This window comes from Carettochelys insculpta, chromosome 2 (assembly GCF_033958435.1).
Source record: "Carettochelys insculpta isolate YL-2023 chromosome 2, ASM3395843v1, whole genome shotgun sequence".
Classification (NCBI taxonomy): domain Eukaryota; kingdom Metazoa; phylum Chordata; order Testudines; family Carettochelyidae; genus Carettochelys; species Carettochelys insculpta.
Window position 1 is genome coordinate 120,921,017 of NC_134138.1, and position 13,349 is coordinate 120,934,365.

The 13,349-nt window shown below is 46.9% G+C and overlaps 1 protein-coding gene across 1 annotated transcript in view; it reads right to left on the reverse strand.

The window, feature by feature from the left end:
- Positions 1-13,349, reverse strand: part of DTNBP1 (dystrobrevin binding protein 1) — a 128,807-nt gene that overhangs the window by 74,532 nt on the left and 40,926 nt on the right. The gene's annotated exons all lie outside the window — the stretch shown is intronic.

Sequence of the window (13,349 nt, forward strand, 5' to 3'; positions counted from 1 at the left end):
GTTTTTCACTTTTTCTATAATCATGGTATGATGGAGCTGCATTCTCATTGATCTATAAATAGTTTTTATACAATTAACTGTTTGTAATTGATTAGAGTACTTCCTGCAAAAGAAGTAATTTACCAGTGACAATTGAAATTATAATTCTAATTATTCTGCAAATACAAAGTACAATAAGGTCTCAGAGTACGCAAGGGTTCCATTCCACGCACCTTCATGTAACCTGGATTTCACGTAAGTGGGGGTCTGGCTTTTTCCTGCAGCCGAGGAAGCAGCAGAAAGATGGGGTGTGGGGGGGGGCAGCTGGGGAGGGTTAAGCCTGGCGGTAGGTTGGGCCATGGGAGGTGGGTGGGAGCTAAGCCTGGAATGGGTTAGGGCTGGAGGGGACTGAGGAGTGGAGGTGAGCCGGAGCTGTGCACGGGGGCAGTGAGCTGCAGCCCTCTTTGGGTGGTGAGCCGGGCCGCGGGGAGTTGAGCTGGAGCCAGAGCCAGAGCCAGGCCTGGGTGGTGAGCCGGCAGGGGGGTTGAACTGGAGGTGGGGTTTTGAACTAGGTATAAACTTAATCAAGCCAAAAGAGACCCTTCCGAAAATGAAAACCCAACCCTCATGAAGCCAATAAAACTATTAACTTCCCCACAAAATATAAGACGGTTATTAGGTGGGAGAGGAGAGAATCTGAAGGACAAACAGTCTAAGTCAAAAACAAACAAGAAATTCTTTAAATATATTAGCATATTCTGCAACAGAATTACAAATCTAACTTTAAACATAATAAAAATGAAAAGTGAAATTTGTTTTCAAATTACCTTCTCCCTTACTTAAATGGATCTGTCACTTTAGACGTCCCCAGACAGACAAGTAGTTAGGGCTAACAAGAATTGCATTAATGTTAGATTCTCAACTCCTAAAAAGAATCCCCTAATCAAGAATAGGCTCCTTCATTCATCTTTCTGCTGGCTCTGTTCTTCAAGCATGCACTAACAGCAGAGTACAAGAAGCCTACAATTTTTCAAAGAACTTCAAAAGCAATAACCATGTCAATTTCAAACCTTCCAGACAATTAATTAAGTTTGAAACTAGATAAGGAACAGCACAATATGTATGCACATACTTTCCAAATTGCAGGAAATTTAGAGACTGTGCCCGAATTTTGCTGATAGGTCACTCAGTCTAGTAGCTGTGACACAATATTTATATGTATTCTATCAACCCCTTCTGATTTTGGAAAAAAGCTGTTGAACAATCAATTTATTTTTTAAAAGAGAAATGTGCAAATCAATAAAGCGTGCGGTTGTCAAACTAAAATTTAACTTTTAGGAGAAGATTAATGTGATCAAAACTGTGGACATTTTGTTATTCCTGATACTGCAACTGTCTTGTTGTCTAAAATTTACCTCCTGAGTTTCCTCAGTGACCAATTTTTTTTTAAAAAACATGTTTTCTATATGATTATTTCTGGTTGTTTTACTACATTACTATTCACTTTGCATCAGGGTACAGTTTTCCAAAAGGCTGTATAACAGAGAAAGTCCCTGGCTTTTTTTTCTTTTTTGTTTATGCCTAGGACTTGGAGCTTACTGCCTTCAGCTATATTCCTGTGCCCACATGGAACCAACTGCAAGATCAGGGCCTAAACAGACACATCAGTCTGTTTACAATGAAAACTTCAGAGAGCAATGCTTTAATAAATTAATCAGACACTGAAATGCGTTATAATCAAACATGTAAGCCAGTGTTTCCCAATCTTATTTGGCCACGGAACCTTTTTAAACTAAAAGAATTTTGTGGAACCCCATTCCCAAGCTCTGCCTCCTCAGTCCTCAAATCTGCACCTTATCCCTAAACTTTACTCCCCCATCCCACAAACCTGCCCCTCATCCCCAGACTTAATCCCTCTCAGCCCCAAACCTGCCCCCCCATCTCCAGGATTAACCTGCCTCAGTCCCAAACTAGCCCTCAGGACTAACCCATCTGTGGCACTGGCTGGGGAGGTTATGCTGGGCAGCCACGTGCACCAAACGGAAGGAAGGCTGGAGCGGAAGTGTTCCACTGGAGGAGGCGTCAGCTGAGCCATGCTCACCAGAGGGGTGTGGACACTCAGGTAGTGGGGTGAGTGAAGAGTTCTCTGCGGCTCCCTGCCCTGCTGTTGCTGAAATAACAGAACTAAACTCAGTGGTAGTGTCCGCACTAAGAGAAATCTTCGAAATAGCCATGCTAATGGCCATTTGAAGAATAATAATGAGGCGCTGAAATGCATATTCAGCACTTCATTAGCATGCCACCAACAGCAGCACTTCGAAATTGCAGCTTTTCACTCCCATGCGGCTCATCCAGACAGTGGTCCTTTTCGAAAGGACCCTGCCAACTTCAAAATCCCCTTATTCCTATCAGCAGATGGCCATCAGAAGATAGGAATAAGGGGATTTCAAAGTTGGTGGGGTCCTTTCAAAAAGGACCCCAGCCTGGACGAGAAGCATGGGAGCAAAAAGCAGCAATTCCAAGTGCTGCGGGCTGTGGCATACTAATGAGGAGCTGAATATGCATTTCAGCGCCTCATTAGTATTCTTCGAAATAGCCATTAGCATGGCTATTTCAAAGATTTCTCTTAGTGTAGACACCGCCAGTTAGTTTAATGGCTGGATCCCTCCCTCCACCCTGCTGGCCATTAAACCAATTAAATTTAGTTCTACTTGTTCAGTGGTGGCAGGTCAGGGACCACAGAGGAGTTTTCTCATGGAACCCATATTTTCACTTCGCGGAACACCGGGGTTCTGAGGAACAACATTTGGGAAACACTGATCTAAGCATCTTGTTGGAGCTGTGAACTTTGAAACAGTAACTTAACACACAGTGGCAAAACATACATCATCTGCTTGACATGGACTGGATTTACTCTATTAAATAAAAAAGTCTATTTCTGAGATAATTTCCTCCATAATTACTATGAAATGAATTGTAATAGTTTAAGCATTACTTCTTTCCATTCTAAATTTTATAATATAATGGGATCCCCTGAAATATACACTCAGCATAATGCAACTAGTCATTTAACAATTGCCTACATTATTTATCATGTATAAGCTATGGGTTTTTATTTGCTTGTTTTGTTTTGGCTACAACTGACCAAATAAACAACATTCAATCAACTTGATATTAGCATGTCAAGCAAGTTAAGCTATTTATAAAACTAACTGAGGCTGCTTAGCCAACTTGATAGATATTTCAAAATAAATTACTTCTACCAAGAGATTTCTTTGAAACATATCTGCTTGCCACAACACACATACTGAATAAAATCCTCCCAGAATGCTTCAGAAAGATAAAGACATTTAACCAGATTTATAATCTACTTCTTTACATACAAGAGATTTTAAATAGTGGTTTGGCAAATTAACTAGTATCTGGAAACTGGTAGAGACTGCCGCTGTCCAGCTCTATACCTGCACCAAGTGGATCAGTGATAAAAGAACTGAGTACATTATTGGGTAAAAGTTAACCCCAACAATTAAAACAAATCAAATTAACCAGATTTTTTAAATTACAATTGCTGTTTTAATTGTACAGTTAAACAATAACAGAATACTAAAGTAAAATTATTAATTTTTGGAACTTTTGCATATTTCTCAAAAAAAAAAAAGTGTCACCTGAAAGTGAGAACAGGCCATTTGTATGGCATTATTGTAGTTGGGGTTGGAAGTATTTACGTGCCAGATATGCTAAACATCATATATCCCTTCATGCTTCAATCACCATTCCAGGGGACAGGCTTGCATGCTAATAACACTTGTTAAAAAATAATGTGTTAATTAAATTTGTGACTGAATATTTTGGAGGAGAACCGTAGGTCTCCTGCTCCATGGTTTTACCCACATTTTGCTGTATATTTCATGTTGTCATAGGCTGCAGCTACACTATGAGATAAAATTGAATTTATTAAATATCAATTCTGTACACGGAATTTATAAATTCGACTTTTACTATCCTCACCTCCCCATATGCTCTTCACTAAGTCAACTTATTGCTGCCACACTCATTTGGAAACATTGATTGTTGCAGCTGTGCATTGTGGGAACCTCTTCCACAATTCCTACATCTATGTAGCATTCTCGGTATGCTCGCTGGTCTTTGACATCATCCTCCCACATTGCATTTTCCTCATTCCCCTCCTATGTTAAGCAAATGTCCATTTCTCCCGTTGGAAGGAAGAAAAAGTAGGGTATCCACAAAGATGGCAAAGTTAAGAGAACTCTCTTTCTTCTGTAACTGAATTCTCGACTGGCCACCCACTTACTGACCCCCTGCCATGACTGCATCCAATCCCTAAAAATAATGCTGGGACCCTGGAAAGCTTGAAGAAAAAGATTATAAAGTTTTTGAAAAAAAAGGAGTTGGTGTGGGGGAGAGTATTTGGCTGTCCAATGCACTCTAAGGCTTCTGGGCACAGCTGGCCATTCACTGACTGTCTCCCCTCCCATGATTGCATCCAATCCATGAAAATAACACAGGGACAGCCTGTATTCTGAACTGGCCCTCCACCCACACTTCCCTGCATGAAGAGGGATGAAGTTAAAAGAAACAGGACAGAAAAGGCCAGGAAAAAAAGGTTTGTCTTCCTTCTTCACTACACAGACATTGCCAACATGTGGGATGGCAGTGAAATCTCATACACTGAGCTTGTAACAGAAACAAGAACCTCAACTGGCCCTCACTCCTGTGATTGGGGTGGGGGTGTCAAAGCATGAAAAAAGATAACAAATGTTAGGAAGAAGACTTTACAATAGAAATATCAAAGCAGCAAGTGTCTGCAACGGGCAGCAAGCCCCCGAAAATATTTTTTGCCAGGGGCAGAATAGAAGGGCTGTCCTGTGCTCCACGGCTGTGGACCCAGTTGAAATAGTGAAGTAGTCAAAGTAGCACCCCTCCCCGAATATCTTAGCCATCAGGGAAGACTCTCCCCCCACTAGTGGCAGCAAGCCCCCCAAAATCTTTCCCACCCTTGGAACTCTAACTGCAAGCAAGCCAGGACATGGTACTGCCTGGCAGCATGGTCAGCACCGAACAGCACACGCTTTCTTTTACTGGGTTGGGGGCTACCCATGTGATGTGGTTAAGCACGGGAAAGACCCCAACTGTGTGGCACCTGTGGGAGAGGGAAGGGGGTTCACGCACAAATGTAAACCTCTAAGAAGTTTTTCAGCCTCTTATGCACACAAAACCCCCACAACAGCTTTGCTGCCACTTGGTGCGGTGGGGCAGCAGGGCAGCAGCTGGAGCCAGGCAGAGCAGAAAAAAATTCCAAGTGTAGAGACAGAACAACGAACTCCATGCAGGGGCTATCTGTAATAGGTAGATGTGCTCACAGCGCTAATAGCAAAGTAAGAAAGACATTTCTCAGGCTCTAACACAAACTTGATCTCACAACCACAGGCTTCCTGATCTGAACTTGAAATTCACAGTCTTCCTGTTACCTAATTCCTGCAAACCCGGAAAGCAGCAGCCACAGCAGAGCACTGAGGGATATTGTGGGTGACATACAGGATACCTATGGGGGCTAATAAATTCAATTTTAAGATGTGGCACTTCCACACTGGCCTTTAATCGAACTTTTGAATTCAAGCTTGATGCAGCACCCATCAAGTACCGATGATATTGTGATACCAATATTAGTGCTCTCTAAATCGAGCTAATGATATTTACAGTGAAGACAGTCGTGGTAATATCAAGCTAATTGCCTTAAATTCAAATTTATCTCATAGTGGACACAGCCAACGTCTTGCATGACAAAAGAGAAGTTACTCACCTGTAGTAACGATGGTTCTTCGAGATGTGTCCCCATGGGTGCTACACAATAGGTGTAGGGCTCGCCCGGTGCCGCAGATCGGAAATCTTCCAGCAGTTTCTCCTGGATCGCGCATGCGCCAGCGCGCGCCGCTCCCCTGCGCGCCCCTGGCCGCGTACGCAATCCGGTCCCCGCCAGTTCCTTGACCAACCGCCTCGGATGCTCCTGAAAAACACTAGACAGAGATCCGAAGCGGGTAGGATGGGCGGGTGGTGGAGCACCCACGGGGACACATCTCAAAGAACCATCGTTACTACAGGTGAGTAACTTCTCTTTCTTCTTCGAGTGGTCCCCGTGGGTGCTCCACAATAGGTGACTACCCAGCAGTAACCCAAGTAAGGAGGTGGGTAATCGGTTTATCTGCAGCTTGCCCCCGAGAGGACTGCTGTCGACAGATGGGTATCCTCTTCGAATACCTGAGGCAGGGCATAATGCTCGGCAAAGGTGTCGTAGGATGACCAGGTCGCCGCTCTACAGATGTCTTTTAACGCGATGCCCTTGAAGAAGGCTGTTGATGCCGACGCCGCCACCGCCCTGATGGAGTGAGCCGTAGGCGGGCCAGCAAAGGAGCATTTTGAAGCTCGTAACACATTTTTATACAGGACACAATGTGCTTTGAGATTCTCCGTGAAGAGAGACCTTCTCCTTTTGACCTGGGAGTGAGAGACTAGGAGCCTGTCTGTTTTCCAGAAGGACTTAGTTTTGTCTATGTAGAAAGCCAACGCCCTCCTCACATCCAGGAGATGCAGGCGTGCCTCCTTGCCGGAGCTGTGAGGCTTCGGGTAAAACGAGGGTAAAACTATTGGCTCGTTAAGATTGGACTCCAAAGAGACTTTTGGAACAAAGGCTGGATGCAGCCTTAAGCTTACCGCCTCCTTTGAGAATACTGTGCAGTGCGGCGTTGCCATCACTGCCACGAGCTCGCTCACCCTGAGGGCTGACGTAGTTGCAAGGAGGAAGGTTGTTTTTATCGTAAGGAGACGTAGTGGAACTGTGGCTAAGGGTTCAAAAGGTGGACCCGTGAGTGTGCTGAGCACCAAGTCCAAATTCCACGATGGTGGAAGCGGTTTCCGAGGGGGGTACACGTTTACCAGCCCCTTCAAGAACCTGGTAATGATAGGATGGGCGAATACTGTGGGCCCTTCCTCTGTATGCCGAAAGACTGATATGGCGGCGAAGTGGACCTTTAGCGAGGATAGAGAAAGCCCGCCTCTCTTGATGTCCAATAAGTATTCTAGTATTACAGGTATAGGAACGTCAAGGGGAGCTAACTGCTGGGCGGAACACCAGGCTGTGAATTGAGTCCATTTCTGCTTGTAAGTCCTCCTGGTGGAGGTCCTTCGGCTACGTTCCAAGACTTGTACTCCCTCTGTACACGTGCTCTTTAAGGAGCTAAGCCATGGATTAGCCATGCTTGTAGGTGCAGACCCTGAGGGTGCGGGTGCACTAGGGACCCCTGAGCCTGCGTGAGTAAGTCCGGCGCCACCGGTAGAGGGAGCAGTGAGTGGTCCGACATGCGCAGAAGCAAGGGAAACCATTGCTGCCAATCCCAAGCGGGATTACGAGTATCATGCGAGCTCTCTCCCTTCTGGCTTTGTGCAAGACCTTGTGGATAAGCGCTGCGGGGAAACGCATAAAGTAGGGAGCCCCTCCATGAAAACATGAATGCGTCCCCCAGGGACCCTCCGCCCCACTCCTGACCTGGAGCAGTACTGGGGACACTTTTTGTTTTACGGGGTGGCAAACAGATCGATCTGGGGAAACCCCCATGTACGAAAAATGCGCCGTAGCAGATCGGAGCGGATCTGCCATTTGTGCGTGATTGCGAAGCGCCTGCTCAGCTGATCTGCTTTCATGGTGTGAGCGCCCAGCAAGTACGAGGCTTTCAACGTTACGTTGTTGGCGATGTACCAATTCTACAATCGGACTGCTTCCGCACATAGGGCACGGGATCGTGCTCCTCCTTGTCGATTGATGTAAAACATAGCGGAGGTATTGTCGGTATTGAATCCCGACTACTTTACCATGAAGGTAATCTTGAAAATGTTTGCAGGCGTTGAACACCGCTCTGAGCTCCAGTACGGTTATGTGCAGTGACTGTTCCGCAGGGGACCATAGCCCTTGCGTTACCTTGTCGCCGATGTGCGCTCCCCATGCTATGTGGGAGGCGTCGGTAGTAAGAAAAATAGAAATTTGTGGTTGGTGAAAAGGCACCCCCACTAGCAGATTCTCGGGGTATTCCCACCATGCCAGGGATCTGCGCACCTCTGTTGTGGGATACACCACCCTGTGGACAGTGTGGGATGCCGGTTTGTAAACGCTCGCCAGCCAATGCTGCAGGCTTCACATGTGCAACCTGGCATTCTGTACCACAAACGTCGCTGCCGCCCTGTGGCCCAGCAGCTGTAAGCACGTTAAGACCGGCACCGTGGGGCTGTATGTGATGACTTGCACCAGCGAACTGATGGCGCGGAAGCGGGCGTCGGGTAGGTACACCCTTCCTGTGATAGAGTTTATGCATGCCCCTATGAACTCTACATGTTGTGTGGGTTCGGACTTTGACTTTGCGAGGTTGATGACTAGGCCCAGCGAAGAAAACGTGTCCGCTGTGACACGTATCATGCGTGAGACCTCTGCCTTCGAGGCCCCTTTTAGTAGGCAGTCGCCCAGATATGGGAAAAATAAACACCCCCCGTCTGTGCAGGTAGCCTGACACCACTGCCAGGGTTTTGGTAAAGACTCTGGGGGCCGAGGAGAGGCCGAACGGAAGAACCCTGTGCTGGAAGCGCTCCTGGCTGACCGTGAAGCGGAGGAAGCGTCTGTGTGCCGGGTGGATTGTTATATGAAAGAAAGCATCTTGTAAGTCGAGGGCTGCAAACCAATCTCCATCGTCCAGTGCCGTGAGTATCAAGGCAACTGTGATCATCCGAAAACGTTGCTTGCGCAAGTAATGGTTGAGGCCCTGAAGATCTAAGATGGGCCTCCAGTCTCCTGTTTTCTTCTCTGGTAGGAAGTAGCGTGAATAAAAACCTACCCCTGGACTTATTCCGGCACTCTTTCCACCGCCCCTATGAACATAAGGTGATTCACCTTTTGCTTGAGCCTTACCTCGCGGCAGCGTCCCTGAGGTGAGGCCTGGTGGGAGGCTTCATCGGTGGAAGCGACTGGAAGGGGATCACGTAACCCGTGGCTATGATCTCCAGCACCCATTTGTCTGTGGTGATCTTTTGCCATTGGGAGTGGAACGGTCTGAGGCGATGATGGAACATGAGATGAGAGTGGCATTGAGCAAGGGTATTGATAGTGTAGCCCCCGACATACCCGTCAAACTTGCTGCCTTTGGGCCTGACCCGAGGGCATACGGCTTTGTTGAGAACGTCACCTAGGAGTTCTGTACCGTTGCTGCAGTTGATAGCGCCCTTGGCCGTAGCCCCGTTGATATTGAGCACGCTGTGGTTGTAAGCGTAGCGTCTTTGCTGAGGATAAAATTTTTCCCTCCTGCATGGGGGAGTATAAATGCCCAAGGCTCTAAGTGTAGCCCTCGAGTCCTTACTGGAGTGAGGGACCGAGTCGGTTGCGTCTGCAAACAGCTTTTGTGTATCAAAGGGAAGGTCCACAATCTTCGCCTGTAGGTCCCTCAGGATACCCGACGTCTGGGGCCAGGATTCTCTACTCATGACCACTGCTGTAGCCGTTGAATGTGCCGCCATGTCCGCCTCGTCCAGGGCAATCTGGACTCCCGTCCGCGATGCTGTGTAGCCCTCTTGAACAATCACCTTTAACACCAGCTTTTTGTCTTCCGGAAGTGAATCCATGAGGGGAGTAAGCCTTCCTGCCAAACAGCTCTAGCTTCTTAGCATCTTTGTCCGATCCCCCCGATTTGTACTGAGAAGCCTTTGACCTCTGCTGGGACGACGCGACCACCAAAGAATTTGGTTGTGGGTGACTGAAGAGGAACTCCATGCCCTTTGCGGGGACAAAGTACTTCTTATCCGCTCTCTTGTTCATAGGCGGAACAGAGGCCAGAGTCTGCCATATAGTAATGGCTGACTCCAGAATGGCTTCGTCCAGCGGAATAGCAATTTTGGATGAAGCCGGGGGGTCTCAAATTTTTCAGGAGTTTGTGATGTTTCTCCTGCACTTCCACCCTTTGAATGTCTTGCGTGAAGCCACCCTTTTAAACAGCTCCTGAAACGGTTTAAGGTCATCCTGGGGAGAGACATCCCGGGGGCCATGGCCTCATCTGGGGAGGATGAGGAGGAACCACTAGGGTAAACCCCCCTTGAACCCTTGGGCTCCTGCAGTTGATGATACACTTGCTCGCTGGAGGACTGCGAAGGAAAGTCTCGGAGTTCTAAAATTAACTCCCCTTGAGACAACTGTGTTTCCGTCCCCGATCGGGAGTGCCCACCGGGGTACTGAGCAGCTGGGGGGGACCAGCCCCTGGGTGTAGGCGTCCAGCATGATAAGGACGACCATGGCAGCATGGGCAAGGGTCCGGGGATGGAGACCGAGACCACTCACGGGGTGTGTACCCCCGATGTCTGGGAGAGCGAGACCTCCGGACGACACAGATAGAGGTGAAACTGGCTTGTAACAGTACTCCAGGGTATCCAATCCCAGAAATGGTGAAGGTGGCCCAAGCCATGGTGACATTGGTTGGAGGAACGGAGAAGGAGGTTCCGGATGGGCCAGTGGAGACACAGGCCTTCGGAGCAGTGTGTGTATCACAGGCGGAGGGCTTGGTGCTAACAGCAGCGCAGCCCTGTCCGGAGATGGACTGCGGTGCCGGGCTTTTGATTTTGCCTTGCCCCTCCCCTGCGGGGCCGGCACCGCCCCCTCCTGTGCCGGGGATCTCGGCCCCGCTGTCAGCGCTGCACTCGGCACCGTCAGCTGCGGTGCCGTGCGGGTATCCTCCTCCGGTGCCTGCAGGCTCCATGCCTGGCGCCCCTGCACCGTTGGTGCTGGTGCCGCCTGTTGCGGTGCCACCGGGTCCGGCGCTTGCCTCGCTGATGCTCTAGGCGCCGCGCGTGCCGGCTGTTGTATAACCGGAGGCTCAGCCTCTGCCACGTGCGCTGCCGCGCTGCCACTTGCCTGAGTATGCGGCTGGGGGCTGTGTGCTCCGCACGTCCTGCTCGCTGCAAACGCCGGCAAGGATCTAGCCAGGGAGAGTTTCCTCCGTTTCTGCACTGAGGGGGACAGAGAAAACTGCCCTCCTCTTATGCAACCCAGAGGGCCCTTCTGGGTGAGGCTTCTCCAGCAAGTCCGGCTGGAGAGCCTTATCAACAAGAGCATTTTACGCCTCATTGCTCTGTCCTTCCTGGCCCTGGCTGTGAGCTTAGCACAGTGAGAACACTTCTGGGTAGCCTGTGATTCCTCCAGGCATCGGATGCATTCGCTATGCCCCACGGAGGCCGGCATAGCTTCACGGCATGACTCACGCTTTTTAAAACCTGAAGAGGTCATTGCGGTGAGTCCTTTACTGTTAATAGGGTACTTAGCACTTAATCCGTGCCTTTTCACCCCAAATAGTGATCACCTGCCTGCGGGGCAGCGGGCGGCCTAAATGGCCTTCATGTCTGCTCTTCTCTTCTCCGCTCCTCTCTTTTTTCTTTGTTTTTGCTGATATTCTCTGTCTTTGCTTTCTCTCTCTTTTTTTTTTTGTTTAATAACCAAAAACAACAAATGACACATAGAAAAATCCCACTATTTAATCTGACTCTGGCCTTAGCCTTTGCGGATTCCGTCTGCAGCCGATGGCGGCTGAGAAGGAACTGGCGGGGACTGGATTGCGCATGCAGCCGGGGGCGCGCAGGGGAGCGGCGCGCGCCGGCGCATGCACGATCCAGGAGAAACTGCTGGAAGATTTCCGATCTGCGGCGCCAGGCGAGCCCGACACCTATTGTGGAGCACCCACGGGGACCATTCGGAGAAGAACCAGCATATGTTGTTCAATTTAAGAACAACTTCTGCAGACTTGCGGGGGCGGGGGGGAAAGGTACCAATATGAGACTTCTCAACACAGCTACAGCACTTGACCCAAAATTTAAGAATCTAAGTATTTTCTAAAATCTGAGAGGAATGGCGCATGCTGTCAGAAGTCCTAAAAGGGAACTACTGACTTGGAAAATTCAGAACCTGACCCACCAAAAAAAAAAAAATCACCCTTCTGTTGGTATCATCTGATTCAGATAGTGAAATTGATATTCATCAGTGTGCATTGCTCTGGATAGTTATTGAGCAAAACCCACCCTCAACATGGAAACATGTCCTCTGGAATGGCGGCTGAAGTTTTACATTTTGTTTATGTAACTGCACTCAAATACAAAACAACAATTCTACATTTGTTAGCTGCAATTTCATGATAAAGAGATTTCACTAGAGTACCTGAATGGGGCTAAGCAAAACATACAATTTCTTGTATCTTTTATACTGTGACAATATTTGTAAACAAAAATAAATATAAAGAAAACACTATACACTTTGTATTCTGTGTTGCAACTGAAATAAATTTGAAAATGTCCAAAAATATTTAAAGAAATGGTATTCTATTAACAGTGCATTCAAAACTGAAATTAATCACAACTATTTTTAATCTTGTGAATAATTGTAATTTAAAAAAAATAATCAGTTGCCAGACCTAACAAAATTATGCTTTTGTGCTTAAAGCACAAATCTGGAAAGACGGAGATCTGGGATCAGTTCCTAACTGTACCATCAACCTCCTGCATGACCTTGGACAAGTCACTTAACCAATCTGTGATTCAGTTCCCCATGTTCTTAATGGAACTAATAATGCTTCTTTTGTCCCAGCCTTTTATTTATTTATTTATTTTTCTTTAGGTTTCAATTCTGCAACATCTACATGTATATTTAACTTTACTGTCACAAATAATTTCATTAAAATCAATGTACCTATTCACAGTAGTAAAGTTAAATAATTACGTAAGCATTCAGCAGCTCGCGGTCTCAAGATTGTGTTTTGTTTTTTTGTTTGTTTGTCGCAACAGAAACGATCTCTCATTGTGTGTCTGTAGAGAACCTAGCATAACAGGATGCTTCTATTAATTGACTCCTCTTAGCTCTGCCACAATAAGAAACAATTAAAAAAAAACCTGACAAAACCATGATTTTTTGAGTTTAAAATAGAAGACTTCTTTTAGACATGCTCTTGATAAAACTAAGACCAAGACAGTAATTAGACCATGTTGTGTTTTGTTGTTGTTTAAAGACTGCACCCACTCCTATTTATTGCTGCAAGTGCAACGTTGCATAGAACAGTCAATTTAAAACCACGGTAAGTGATCAATAGTGGCAGCAATAGCCAATTTGGAAGAGCACTTTTTAGAGGCAGAGATGGAAGGTGGATAAGAGCAAAAAACCAGTTTCTATTCAGTAAATTAGAAAGTACGAAAAATAAATGTTTGAGATAAAAACCAATAATTTTTTAAGTGACAGTTAATTGACAGTTCAATGTTTTTAAATATTTTCTTTATGCAGCCTTTATTCT